Source organism: Balearica regulorum, chromosome 16, assembly GCF_011004875.1.
Source record: "Balearica regulorum gibbericeps isolate bBalReg1 chromosome 16, bBalReg1.pri, whole genome shotgun sequence".
NCBI classification, from domain to species: Eukaryota; Metazoa; Chordata; class Aves; order Gruiformes; family Gruidae; genus Balearica; species Balearica regulorum.
This window is the reverse complement of record NC_046199.1, coordinates 7,011,117-7,026,655: the sequence shown is the minus strand read 5'-3', so window position 1 is coordinate 7,026,655 and position 15,539 is coordinate 7,011,117. Positions and strand designations below refer to the sequence as shown.

Below are 15,539 nucleotides of genomic sequence, written 5' to 3'. Positions count from 1 at the left end.
TAGTACTAGTAGTACTCCAAGGATGGAGCTCCTTGTTCTGTGGAAACTCTACTGAGCCTACTTGTATAAAAATTCCAGTCAGTCCCAACTCTTAAAGACCTCAAAGACAAGACTTAAATCTTGGTTATGTTTATTAAAAATAGACATCTCCAAATTCAGTTCTAGAGAATGGCACCAAATCTAGATCACGCTATAGGAAGTGACTCCTGGTGCACAGCTCCAGATATGATAACAGAAATGATTCTGGGGACAGCTCTGTATAGTATTTCTTAGTACAAGACATACAAATGTCAGGTTGTGGAGGCCCCATCCCTGGAAGTGTTTACGGCCAGGTTGCAAAAGCTTTGGACAAGCTGGTCTAGTGGAGGGTGTCCCTGCCCGTAGCAGGGGGGTTGGAACTAGATGATCTTTGAGGTCCCTTTCAACCCAAACCATTCTATGATTCTATGAAATCATGCACTTGAGAAATAACAGTATTCCCAAAGCCTACAAACTAATCAGAAGTTCAAAAACAACAGGTGTGTGTGGGAGACCAGCTAATACATGTTTTTGAGGAAGCTAGAAGAACTTGGTCTGTTCAGCCTAAAAAGCAAAAGGAGGGATTAAATTGCTGTCTGAATACATTAAGTTCTCAAAACAAAAGCTTACCACTTTGTGAAAGGTTTATGATGTAGTCAGCCATAATATCAATTGCTGAATCTAATGGCTCCCTCTGTTGCTATCATACCACTATTTTAATTTGTGAAATGATGCAAGAGGAAAGTGGAAAAGCAAGTTTAAATCCAAAAAGGAAACCAACCAACCAAACGGCCATATAAACCATGATAGCTTTTTACTAGTCAGGTAACTATCCAAACCAAGGAAACAACACTGTCATTCTCATCAAGATTTAGTCTAGTGAAGTCAATTTTATGCAGGATATAGTATAATAGAATCTCTTGTAACCTCAGACATAAGATCAACTTCATGAACAACCCCTTCTCTAGACTTCTCTCTGAATCACTGTGCATTAGACTGAAAGCGCTGCTAAGCGTATTTGACATTCTCTAACTACATCCACAAGGATTTAGATGCAAGAATGCATCTGGATGTCTCATAAAAAAGCCCTTAAGTATAAGAAGCTCTGAATTCTCAAATTAGCATAAGTTTTCACCATCTTGTCTAAATTTTCACCAGTGTAGGCAGTCATTTTTGCACCATAAAAACCTGACTTCAGGATTAGTCACCATTTTCTATTCAAGTTCTTCAGCTTCTACAGGTTCTATTTTTTGTTTTGCTTTTAAATAAAACAATATTCATGTCATTCATACTAGATTAGTTATGATTTACTTTTCAACTAAAATCTGCCCTTCAATGATTCTAAGAGTCTTTAAATATCTGACAGACAAATATACAGAGTAATTAAAAAGAACCTGCTTTCCCTCAACCCAAAAATAAAATACTGCTTTGCATCCTTATTGTTGCTTTCTCAAAGCAGAATGATCATTTCCTAAATTGTTTGGTGTAGATATTTTGCTTAAGCAGCAAGCACTCCAGGCTACAACTGAGGAGTGACCTTGAGACAGCTCTTAGAAGACAGTTGCCATAGTAACACCACCACAAATGTGGTACATCCTCAGCTGACACTACCAATCTGGTGCAACAGATCCATAATAAGTACCTCTATCCTGTATTAGCGTCTCAATATTTAAGGAGGAAGTTACTAGATTTTGGGGTTTTTTTTAGAATTATTTCAAAAACCTCTTGTACTGTGGGAGACACTGGATACTCTGCATGAATACAAGTGACTAAGGCTATACAAAGTCCACATAGTAGAAGAGTTAAATAAAGTACCCTAAAATAATGCACTACTGAAAGTTGAAGGTACTCAGTGTGTTAATCCGGAGAGCAGTCTTTGGTCCAGGAAATGAGTCTACTGAAGAAATCTTGCAATAGCACATAATTTTAAGAAAGTTTTTTTTTTTTCTTTTCTCAAATTCTCTAATACAAATAAGCTTTATGGAGCCCTGCTGTGTCAGACAATGCAAAATGGGAGCACAATGGATTATTTTTGCATGCCAGAATATTCTCAGTCTCACCTGTGCAACCTCATCACATTGAATAAACTTTCAAATCAACTTGGCACTAACAAATAGTGTTGCCCCAAAGGGTTTTTCTCTGCATAGCACACTGCTAGCTCTGGTGAGCTCTGGAAGAGGAAGGTAAATCATTACTGAAATGTCAATAAAAATGAAACATCTAGAATTGAAGAGTGCTAGATAACAGAAGTGTTCAGCAGAACCATTTCTGTTTAAAGACAGAGGATTAATGACAGATTAAGACAGTTAATTATAACAACCTAGCAGTCAGGCATTAAAACTTACTTTAAAACTAAACTGCAGTTTCAAGACCCATCTTTTTCTTAAACTCAAACCAGCAGAAAAAGCCAATCAGGTAAGTTTCATAGTTTGTTGATGTTCCAGAGATTCTATGATAGGTAAAACATCTGTGTATTCTAATTAGAAACAAGAATTAGGACTGCTCTGCCTCTGATAAAGTCAACTCACTTCATGTGTTTGTCCTTATCACAAAGGAAAAATATTTGCTGAACCTCCATACCAGTGGAATCTGCATATCAGCTAAGAGTTAATTCCAGTTAGAAGTGAAGTCAGGCTTAAAACAGGCTTTCGGACACTCCATTCTAAAGAGTCTGGTCCATAGTTAATTCAGTTAGTTGAGTACCTGCCCTGAAACCTGGCTGAAGAGCTCCTGCATCCATAACTGTAACCTGAAGGTAGACAGAAAACAGGAAAGAAAGGTCCCAGACAATACTAAGCTAACATTCAACAGGGTCTTAAATTAAAAAACAAAAACAAAATCCACAAAGAAACAAAAAACCCCACCTCAATTATTTTGACAACTGTGTGTACTCTGCAATTATCAAAAGAGTTCAGCTGTGTTGCTTCTGGAGGTCTGGAAACACTGCTACCTTGGCTTAAAAAAAGTCTTATTTGAGATTTGTGATCCTCTCAACTACTGTTATGTGCCAGTCTTTCCACTTTCATCACTTCTGTGAAGTTGCAGGTAAGATGGCTATATTCTAAATTGATCTGTGTCCTATCAATCTGTGTACAGGCATTAACAGATTCCTTTTGAACAAGTGTTCATATAAGCATTGAATATGTTTCTATTTAGCAATAGCTCCCTACAGTAAATATACTTTTATCTGAGTATAATAATTTGTCTTCAGCTTTGCACGTAATTGTTTATTTTGGCCCAGCTATACAGGTTAACTTTGAAAACAATCTAGACCTAGACATGAAAGGCACTCTTTGTATAAAGAAAGATATAGCTGTACACAAAACTTGTTCTGTATGTCCTCCCCTCCCCTTTTGTTTTTGTCTCCATAAAAAATAAAAATCTTCGGACAAAAAAAAGTTTAACCTTGATTTTGTAGAAGTGAAAGCTGGAAGTTAAGTGACTGTTCCACTAGAGATTATTAAGCACTGATTCTATAAATGCTGCCAAGTATATCAATCTACTCTGCAAGTTCATTTAGAAACAAGTATCACCAACTAGTAAAGATCTTTATTGTTCAGTCCTTAACTTCACCAGAAACCATGAAGTCCCTTACCATCTATGAACAGCCACTAATTACAGTGGCATAGGAGAAACAAACAATAAAAAAAGTTTTTCATAACAAATATATTCTAATCCTACGGTCCTGTTAAAAATCCTTCAACTCTAGATCAAATAGCACAGGGTTACTGATCTTCTGAGCCTCTACAGAAGTGATCCATTTTATAGACTCATTTACTGCAAAATAGAATTATTGCAGTACTTACCCCCTTTCAGTAGGTTATTCTGCTCAGCAATATGTGTATGTGCTACACTAGTAACAAATACACATTGAATGTTTGCAGGCTTCACAACATCCATTTTCAGAACAGCACACAATATATCTACTTAATTCCTGTTGACTTAAGCAAAGTTAGTTTTCCGATGCTGATACTCATTATGTATTATTACTGGTAGTTGCTTACCTGTTGTAACACCACCAACTCTTTCTAGTTACAGCCCCAGGGTAGACAAAAGGTGAATTTCTCCTACACCCAAGTACCACTTGAGTGTTTCTTCTATAACACATTTGTTTCAGGAACAGAGTCTTACAGGAACTCCATCAAGTTTTAAATTTTGATAGACTCTGACTTCTCTAGTCCCACCCCACCCATTCCCTTGCACTACTACTGGTATTTGTGCAACTAGGGGTAAGCTAACAGACACAAGTTATGTGGGTGCTTTTATTTGGTTTTGGGGTTCAGGTTTTTTGTTGGGGGGAGGGAGGGAATGGACAATTTTAAATTAAATGTTTGCTGACTGCAAGGGCCTCAGCCCCAGAGCAAGAGGACGAGAGGGTACAGAAAGGAAGCACAATAGCCCTGACTTGGCTTGAGCAGCTGTGGAAGTGTACCACACTACCCTGAAACAACAGCATTCCATGGGAATGCATTTAAAGTGTTCTCGTTTTATATTTTCAATTAATACTGGAAATGAATCGGTTTGGTGTCATGTTGCTTGCCTTCTGAACAGTATAATAGACACCACCCCAGCATTTAAGCAAAAAACCCCTCAACCCATTATATAAAGGATTCTTTAGGCCCTAACCCAAAAGATCATAAGTCAACAATAAATATCTGTAGTGACAGAAAGACAAGGCACATTCAAAGTACAGAGTCCTCTAGATCTTGGAGAAAGGTCAGGGAGCCTTTTGGTAAACAAGAGCAACTTAAACAGAAAAGAGCTTCAAGGTAGACAAATGAGGTTGAACCTGTAGATCCCTTTCAGTTTGATTTTCACCAATGTATCTGAAGCTACAATAATTTTATCAAATAACCATCAAATAGGTTTCAAAGTTAACTGTTTCACAAAAGAATGATTAGAACAGGATATGTTTCCTAATGTCTTTCTTCCTTTAGTATATCAAAGATACGACAATTAAGATTTCTAGTTTAGAAACATACAGTCCTTATTGGAAATTAGTCTAGAATTACTATCAGAAGCAATAAAAGATGGATTGTCACCTGGCAGTGATCATTTAGTAATAGTAACAGTTAACACAAACTGTAAAACAAGAAATTGAAGGCAAGATTAATATAATCAATAGTTGATATCCAGCATGGGAGTGGTTTATGCATGTTCTTACAAGTGAGAACTTTTTTCTTGACAATTCATTTTCAGGGAGCATTTGCTCACCAAGTAGCTTAAAGTTCCAGTCAGAATGAGAGTTCCAACTGAAATTCCAGCAGTATAAGCATGCCTGCATGTTGCTAAAGGAAATAGTGGAAAATTTCACAGGCTGACATCCAGAATGTCTGCGGTTCCTTTTCATATTTCTCTCTTCTTGCGACGCAGTTATTAGACCAGAACTTCAATATTATTTTTTTTTTATTTTGGTGAAGCCTGGAAATTTCCACTGCTTTAAAAAGATTTTTTTTTAAGTTTTCTCAAATGTACAGCTCAACCAACCTTACAGTTCTGCCTAGATGGAATCTTTAAGCAAAAGTTTCATCAACATAAAGCAGTGCTAACACTGGGGGGCAGGGGGAAGGAAAAAAACCTGCTCGTATATATGGAGGTCATCTGAGGTCCAACTACAGACAGATGGGTAAGAGAAGATGAGGCAGTTCAGGATAAAGCTACTTTGTAGCTCTACATTTGAACATAAAATACAGTGGATGACAATGCAAACTATCCTGTCCCTGTGAAGTGATGGCTCTCCTTGAATTTCCTCAAATATCCACTCATTTTACATCTCACTGGATCAACAGAAAACCCACAGGTGTAATACAAACGTCTTCAAAAGCTACTCCAGCCAGCACAGATGTTTTCTTTTCTTAGTTTTCTGTGCACTGATCAAAAGAACTGCCTTCCTCTTAAAGGGGGGGATCAAATGGACATTACAGGTTAACAAAGGTGCTAGTTTTGTTCCATTTTAATCAAGAGAACAATTTGCAGATAAAGCACTCTTGCTTTTGTTGCCTTTAGAACTATCTATGACTAGATAAATACTTTAAATACTGATTAAGAAGGGATTCTATCAATTACTGCCCAAAAATATTATTTCCCATTCAGAGATTTTAATGGGAAATTAAAACTTTCAAATAAGGAAACATAAGTTATTTACAAAGAACAATGCACATGCCAGCTCATGTCATTGAACTGGTACGCAACCAAGTAAGATACCTTTAAAATGTCTTCAATGTATTTGTTCTTTTGTATTTTCTTGTTTAAAAGGCTACTACAAAATTACACTTAAATGAGAGGTACAGCAGAGTATGACTTAGAGCAAATATTTTTGAACTTCCTTAAGAAGTTAAGACTTAAGGATTCTCTCTTATAGCACTTAATTTATATCTAAGCCAAGTATTTCGTAAGTACTGGTTAAAAGGATTAAAACACCATGCATGCCTAACAACATTACCTAAAGTATGGTTCTCTAGTAGGCCATATGCTGATGTCTGTCCACTGAGCCAGAAATCCCCACTCTGGCAACATCAAAAAAGCTTCCATAGAAGCTAAAACCAAGAGAGTACTACAACAAAAGATGCTGCTATTGCTGCTGCAATGAGCTAAAGCAGACAAGATGGACAGAGCACAAAAGGAAGCGCAACATGAGCCAGAATTCCCTATTTCCATCTAACCTCTTTAGCCCAGCCTTTATGAAGAAAAGCGTTACTATAGGGGAAGAGGTCTGAAAAATCTGTCCAAGTCACTGGCAAAAAAGAAGTTGCAAATTTTTGTTTTAAATCATCTCCTTAAAATTTAAGATGCTAAGAACAGATAGCCATTTTAAAGTCATCATTGTGACTAAGAGGAAGAAATGGCTTTTTGAACCTTTACTACTTCTTCCATAAGCTTCCAAGAAACAATACAACACTTCCACATCCTGAGTGATTGTGCACACACACATATGTATACACTCTCAACAGCTGTCTAAAAACTTTGAGAAAAAGTTTATCCAAGTAGACTATATTAGCTGTTATCCACTCACACACATATAGTAGCAAAAAGCATGCAGCACAGAAGTTTCCCTTTTTCTAGGACTCACTAACTTGGGTATTGGACAAACCCAGCAACGTTAAGTTGTTAACACACTCTGTATGGTGATCAGTGAGGTGTTAGAATTACAATTGGAATGCACAAGGCAAAAACAGGGGAATGCTACCTTTGCTTTAGGTTCTAGTTCCACAGACTGGTACAGAAAGAACACAAAACAGTCCTCTTGATTGACTGTTCTGAGCAATGAAAAGTTTTCTCAAAATACTGGAGTAGAGAATATGCATTTAGCTGGTTGTTTGTTTTTAAAAGTAAATTACTTCTGCCTTCTGCTTAACCCTTTCCACTAATAGAGACAACAACAAAAGCCACCCACCCAACCCACTCCCTGCTCCATTACCTGTTCCATCACTTTGGGATGTTTCAGTGAGGCAGAGCATTCTGTTACAGACATAAGGTAACCATAGAGAAAATAAAGGATGTGGAGAAACAACAAAATTGTTCTATTTTATATTCTTAGGTGTGCATGTATAACATTTTCTATTAGCTTTTTATTAGACACTTCTCAGAAGAATAATTTCCTCAGATTCATGCTAACTAAGAAAGCACTCAAAAGACAATTATGATTTCCAGGATCATTCATGTAAGAGTTAGCTAGAAGCTGACTGTTGTACTTTGAACAAGTCTGTTCATAAGTGGTTTTATAACCAAAATTTTCATGCTGAATCTGCACCAGAAGTTGGATTTGACTTCACACCATTATCTGTATGTAAATGACTCGTCTCATCAATACTTGGCCAATGGGAACTAACAACAAAACATTAAACCCATGCAGTTTAGAAAGGTTCCCTTCTAGACCTACAGCAACATTTAAAAGTCTTAAAAAGACCAATAAGAATTCTAAAAGAAAAAAGTGAACTATTGCTTATGCAAGTTAAGAAAGCAGCTCATCTATATATCAGAGATTTTGTCCTCACAAGATTTTTAACATTACATTTCACTTATTTACATATAAATAGTAAAATAGCATCCTTAGAGCTTACTACTTATTTCCCAAGATAGAAATAGCTGCTCAGTCTTATTATGCTACAACACTTCCCATCTTGTGCTCTAGCTAGAGCTGAGAGCAGTAACATACCTGTTCAAGACTTAGAAAAACAAAAATTCAGAGGCTTTGAGATGAGCAAAATGGAAAAAAAAAATGTACATCACTACTGTGAGCTTCCATTGCTTAGTCATTTTTTGGCATAGTGAAACATCAGAAACACTTCAACTATTTTTCACATTCCTTCTCAAGATTATGCTCTTGTTCTTTTAAGTCTTTTTAATAAAGATGAGCCTCCAAAACAGTGCCTAAGAGAATTACAACAGTAGTTTTCAAGTGGCTGGTGCAAATGAGCCAGCTTTACATTGTCCTTGCCAAACAAGTGTATATATTTACCTACTCACTTCGTGCAGTTCAGAAAAGCATGGGATAAGAAACAGTCTGCTTGATTTTACCATGCAGCCCATTGCTTACAGATTTCAATACCGCACCATCTGGTAGACTGGGAACATTATCAGCAAGTTACAGCTTTTAAAATATATATATATATACACACACACACACTAATCCTCAAGTTTATCACAACAGTTATGAAAGTTCAGGTTTCTAGAAAAACAAGAGTTAAAAACCTCCATATTGGTTTTAAAAGAATCAATAACTGGGGTGGTGGTTGGTTGTTTGTTTTTAAAATCTCCACTAACTCCTCAGAGGCTTGATGTCTCATGACTTAATATTATGAAAGCCTAGAAGGGACAGCACAGTTTGCATTTTAATGCATTACCTGAAAGCATTGAGTTATGATGCAGCCAACATATTTAACACAAAGCTTTCATTGTGAAGAAAAGCCACTAACAATCACTTTTTAAAGTTTCCCATTAAGCATTATGACAGATCCTTTAACTTAAAGCTCTTATCCTTCCTCTTCATTAGGTAAAGATGACAAGCTTTTGATACTATTTAAATTGTTTATGAAAGCATACTGTATGATCTAGAAGAGAGAGATATTCTTCCTTTAAATTTCAAAATTACCTGTTAATCAGAATAGAAAAGGAAGGACATTTAGCACATCTATGGTCATATAGAGGTGATCTCCTCTTGGAGGCAAGAGTGTTGTCCCTCCAAGAAAACATTAATTTAATACAGTATCACTTGATATCATCACAACTGTACCTGACTTGGTTCAGTAACAGGAAGAGAGATGTTTCCCTAGACACAGCATGGTGACACTGAAGTCTTGTCTAGCTTGTAATCAACTACATAAATGGGTGTTCTAACACACTTGGAAAGAGTGCAATATATCAGTTAACAGTTTTGCTTCAGTTGCCTTAGGAAAAAAAGGGTACTGCATTACAGTTCTGTTGCACACATGACCCAGAAACACTGGCATTGAAAAGAAATGCTTAACATTAAATAAACTGGGTAAGCTTTAGAAAATCTTTGACAATTGTTTTGAACACACAGGCTGATCTGCTTTATTCTACACTGGTACACAGAAAGTGGCATGCAAACACCTAATCTGCCAGTTGTTTTCTTCAGCAAAGACAACTGCCAAATAGTCTTTAGACAACAGATTTTGGCTTGCTTTTTCCTAGTCTGATTCCCTAAGAATCACTTTCTTCCATTTCCCACATTCACCAACTGCTCTTCTGCATGTATTTCTAACTACAGTAAAACTCGAGTTGAAGACAGTAGGAAGGATTTCCATTAGAAACAATTTAAGAACTAACTGTATTTGTTGAAGGGAATACAGTCCATTCTTAAGTCTTTGATATTGGTAGTGTCATTCAAAAACATTTGTATGGCCTAATAATAAAATACTCTAGAAGATTTCATTTTTACCATTTGTGTTTGCTGAGAGAAAGCTATTGGAATCACAAGAGACAACGTATCACATCCTATTGCCTCACCTAAAAGTTTGCAAGAAAAAGCACATGTGTAGCCCTGTGGAGATTCTAGGCAAAGTATATCCCAAAGACCAAATTTCATCCATACATTAAATAGCCTTACCATCTCTGCGGCCAAGGAGATAAAGGGTACTTCTGCCTTTTTTTTTCTGCCCTATTCCACTCAGTCCCCCTCCTACCACTGCCAAGGAGGAGGGGAAAAAAAACCCCAAACAGTGCTAGGCTACAAGTACCCAAGAGAAAGGCATTATATTGATAACATTTTTAGCCATGCAACCTGTTTCAGTGTTACCTTTGAAAAAGCAGACCACTCATTTTCTCACTTCCATGCAGCAGAGAACAGAAGGGGGGGGGGGGGGGGGAATCTGCGTAACTCAAAAGTCACATACAGAGTATTCCATGCAACTATATAAACACACCTTGAAAATGTGCCTCTAAAAGGTTTTCTGGGTATACCTGTGATACTAGATTATCTTATTCCATAGCCCTGACATATTTGACATGCAGGGAAGTGTGGAAACAGTAAAGGGTTCAGGCTTTGTGACAAACTCTCAAACTCAGCCAAAGCTAATGCAGGTGCTAGTCATTATGGCTAGCAGCATAACAGTTACATTGTTCTGCAGCCTTCCTCTTCTCCCTCCTCCCCCATTTTCAGGTGCATCTGATAAATCAGGGAAAAACTGCTATGTAGTTTAGCCACATGTGTAACAACTTTGATGAAGAATTGCTTGCCCTGACCTAACAATTACAATGCTTTCTGGAGAGATTACAGTGTTTTCAGATTTCTAGAACAATCTTGTCCATAAAACGCAGTTATGATGGTTTTAGACTTGAAGTCATGACACTACCCCTGTTCGTAATCTTAAAAAAAAGGTAACTTGATGGGAAGAAAGCTTTGAAATAAAGTTTCCAATAGGGCAATGATTAATAACCTAACAAAGAACATTTGACAAACAGTTTAACTGCACCTGACCTGAACTGGCTCATATTTAACACTGGCAGTGACAAGGCAGGGGTGGTGGTGGTGATGACCAAAACCAAAAAAACCCAACACGCACAAAGCACAAACTTAGATCATACTTAAAGTTAGGTAGATACCTGTAGAGCTGACCTTATCACCTCCATTCTTCTAGTATATTGCAAAAGCTGTCACAATCTCAGAAGCAAGCAACTTACACCATATCCTGAGCTTATCAACAGCAGTAATAAGCCTGACTTTTCAGGGTATAAGCAAAATAAGCAGTAAAACCAGTGGTGTTCCCCCTGTCCTCTTCTCCCTCTCATTTAAATAGCATGCTGTCTTAAGTAACTGCCTTTTTCTTACCTCTGTAGAGTGTTAGAAAGAGAGCTGGCTCTAGACAACATAAGAAAAAATGTTTATCTACATCTAAAAGCATAAAACCTCACCAACCATAATTCCACACACTGCACACAAAAGACTAAAAATCCCTCATGAGACTGAGTTTGGAGGCAAGTTAATTTTGTTCCACTTCAAAGACAATCAGCTTATTGATAACTGTCAACTAAAAATAAAACTCATCAATTAAGTTAAAAGTATTATTAAAGTAACAGGGTCCACCTGAAGTATACCTCCTATTTACATGGGGTAAAAAAGGATTTGATGTACCTTCTCTTAACTAAATGCAGCATATAAAATCAGAGTGGAAATATATTCCATAGCAGATTTAAATCACTAGCAGTTAAATTCTTTCACAATTTCTTCTTCCCTAATACGCTACATTTAGAAACATCAATAGATCTAGCCAGAGAAAAGAAGCACATGGGCATGCTGCCCCAGCATTCAGGTTTAGGTATTCTTCACCGGCCTCTCATATCCTTGGCATAAAGAATACTATTCCTCCCTTCCCCCGCCCCTCCATTTTTTAGTATAAAAACAAGTCAGAAGAATATTCAAGATATTTCTAAATACTCATAATCAAAAAGCTTCCATGAACATAACACAGAATATCCTGTATCATACAGTCATTCAAGATCACCTCTTGAGGGAGGCTCATTTAAATGCAGGAGTTGAAGCAACCTCCGGTGTCAGACTGTAGCGTCCAATATCATTTTACATGCTACCAATGGCTTGATTTTGCAGACAAATATAACCGAGATACCCTTTCTTTCTCAGGGTTCTTAAAAAAAACCCCAAAAACCAACAACCAAAAAAACCGTCAACCCCCTCCCAACAAAACACCCTCCTTTTCTATGCAACTGTAACATAGAAATTAATCTTGAAGGTTTTGACTATGATTTCTTGTTCATTATTAATGGGGGGGGGGGGGAAGCCCATGCTCAAAAGATAACATTATACTGTAAAACAGATTTCCTTCTCCTTCCTACTCTGCATGTTGTCTCAACTGTACATTAGTCTCAGTGATGCTATGCAAAAAATTGATAAGCAGACAACAAAAACTTCCAGGTTAATAAATCTAAAACCAAAATGAACAGGGGTTTCAAATGAAGAATAAAAAACAAAAAAAAAAAAAAAGCAACACAAAACCCACCAAAACAACCTCAAATCCGGTACAACTCACACGCCAAATAAAAGCAGACTGGAAACAGCACACTGTCATCAGGAAAGCTACTTAAAAACCGGGCTGAATGTCGGGTTTATCCTGTCTGCTGTCACTTCCCCTATCCCCCAACCTCTAGCTGTATCACAGTACCAAATCCATTAGTATTAATAAAAAAATAGTAGTAGTAATAGAGTTGAATGAAATTCTGAACAGTCGGTTAAACAGCCCATTACAACAACAGTAAATACAATTACAGTATGTTATCACACACAATCTAGTTAAAAAGCAAATAACAAAAGCACCCAACAAACAACTCACAATTTTGTCCGTTTCCTCTAAACCCAAGATCTTATGCTGGAGCTTTCACTCAGCTACTACTTATTACTATGAAGCTATCCTGTATTTATACTTAAAATACACACACCTTTGTCTCACGCACAGAAGCTCGTTATAAGTCAGAAATATTTCACAAGAAAAATATTTCTTTTTACAATAGTGATGACAGATTTTTAAGCTTATTTTAAGTGTCCTTTTTAATTATATTATAGATATTAGATAGCTAGACATTACTGTCTCTCACACTTCCAGATTTGCTTCAATTTTGTCTTGCTATTCTGGATGGAATCCAACATAATATTTTCTGTTAAGTTTTAGATAAAAGATTTAAAGGCAGAATCTGATTTTTTTTCTTAACAGGTTAAAGAGGAAGGACATACTGCCTGAATAAAAGAGACTGATTTAAAACTGCGTTCACTGGATGAGCTGACAAAGTGGGAAGCTTCTCTTTTAAAAGAAAACCTGACTGTGCGTAAGAGTAGGAGCAGAAACCACAAACAGAACCAACTTTCGAACCAAACAAAGAGGACTCTGGGAATTATGTCAACCTCAGACAACATCCACACCCATATTCACCCCATTTATACCCCAGAATCACTAACACCTACAGTGGTATGTGACCTCAGGGAAAAGAAAAATAAAAATTCTCATCTCCATCCCTCAACACCCCAGTTTCATTGCAGCTACGAGGCAGAAATGGATGAGAGGCACAGAAATCAACCTTTTATTTGCAGTATTTCTCCTCCCTTTCCTTACCAGCAGAGACAAGGAGACAAGAGAAGTCACCTCTGAAACTTACCGAGGCTACAGGATGATCAGAAGAAGAATGCAGATAACAAGGTCTTTGGAACCGCCTCGGTATCAGATAAACCCAGATGAATGGCAGATGGGGCCATTCTAGCCCAGGTATTTCACCCACACACACCCTCTACTCAGGCTGAGAAACAGAGGGTCAGACGATTCTAAACACAAATCCATAGCGACCCCAAGTCTCTCACCGTTACATGAGGAGCCTCCACCCAAACTCACCCTGCTTAGATAATCATCTACACAGCGGTACGGGAAGCCTTCAGCTCAACACACTAGTCCCCCACCACTGCCTCAGGAACTACGCTCGGCGCTAAAGTTACAACGGTTAGCAAGAGGTAAAGGCATTTACACGCTGCCCTAGGAATCTCCTCATGCCCAGCCCTGGGATTACTCCTCACACACAGCCCGTCTACACTCCCCTTCCTCCTCCCCGCAGGGAAACACATCCATATTGGGGAGGGGGGCGAGAGGGAGAGAAGAGAGCCGCCCCTTAGGGCCAGCCCCAGGCTGCTTGCTTCCCCGGCAAGGGGCAGCCCTCCCTCCCTCATCCCAATCCCACCCCAGCGCCAGAAGCTGGGGAACAAGAACTAGAACTCTCCTCCCTCCACTCGTTACTCCCTCCCTCCAAACCCCACTCACCTGGGAAAGGAGCCAAAGCTCAGCTACGTCTCCTTCTCCCCGTCTCCCCCACACTCAGCCTCTCGCCGCCATTTTCCTCGCTGCCTAGATTTAAATAGGAACCAACCTCCCCGAGAGGAGCCACCAGGTGGCGCGAGGCATTGTGGGACCTGTAGTGCGGGCGCTCCCAGACCCCGCCCCCTCTCCGCGCGGGGCATCATGGTACTTGTAGTACTCCCTTGGGCCCGACCATTTCTGAGCCACCGCTCCTCCCAGCAGCCCCTACGGTCGCCGCCTGTTTTCTCCAGCCGCGGCCCGGTCGCCAGGGCTCAGCCTGGCGCCGGCTGTTCGGTACCGCCGCTGCTTTCCAGCGCTGTCCCCGAAGGGCACTGCCGAACGGGGTGGAGGAAGCGGTCCCCCGGGAAGCTCCCTGTGCCAGGCGCACACCCTGGCAGTGCACCCAGCCCTGCCGCTCGTAGATGCTCGTGGGTTAACGTCAGGCTGGCGCTCACCCTGCCCAGTATCAAGCACTGCAGCTGTGAGTGGTCCACGGAGAGCCACAGCAATACGACGTTTAATAAATAGCGTTTTACACGCATGAAGGATTAAAATACAATAAGGTACCAGCTCTGCACACAGCATTCAATCACAACAGTAAGGTGAAAGTTGCACTTAAATAGTGTTTGTGGAGCATTTGCTATGCTGAGCACTGTCTTTTTTTCCATTTCAATAAAGAAAAAAAGAGTATTGAAGTGAATGTTTAATAAAATGCAAATAGCTTGGGATAAAAGTTAAGAAGAACATAAATAGCTTCAGTTACTCCCTACTTCAGGTACGTGTCAAAGATTGTTTTTAAAGTAACTCCCCATAGCAGCTCACTTGCCATCTGTGAAGCAGCAAGGCAAGGAGATGGAGGACTGGGGCCTCACACGGTAGAAGCTTTTTGTGCCAGTTTGCATAATACTATTTTCATAAACTTTTTTTAGAATGAGTATTTAAAACTTTACAGACTAAAATGAGGTGTGTGGAGAACATGGTATACCTCAGCTTTAGCTACTCATAAAGCAGCCGTATAAAAATGCTTTTTTTATTTTGAAAATTTATGAAGTGTGAAATAATGAAAATGCATGGACTTAAGTCCTGCGAAGCTCTTGATACAGAGCTCATTTTAGTATAAACAAAAGTCAGAAGAATATTTTAAATCTTTCTAAATATTCATAATCTAAAAGCTTCCATGAATATAATGCAGAATATCCTGTAGCATAGTCA

The 15,539-nt window shown here is 38.6% G+C and overlaps 1 protein-coding gene across 2 annotated transcripts in view; it reads right to left on the bottom strand.

Moving 5' to 3' along the window:
* Positions 1-14,427, bottom strand: part of NCOA3 (nuclear receptor coactivator 3) — an 84,740-nt gene extending 70,313 nt beyond the window's left edge. For both annotated transcript variants that reach the window (XM_075768815.1, XM_075768816.1), the window contains exon 1: positions 14,292-14,427. The gene's annotated coding sequence lies outside the window, so the exon portion shown is untranslated. The remainder of the gene's footprint in view (positions 1-14,291) is intronic.
* Between the last annotated feature and the right edge of the window lie 1,112 nt (positions 14,428-15,539).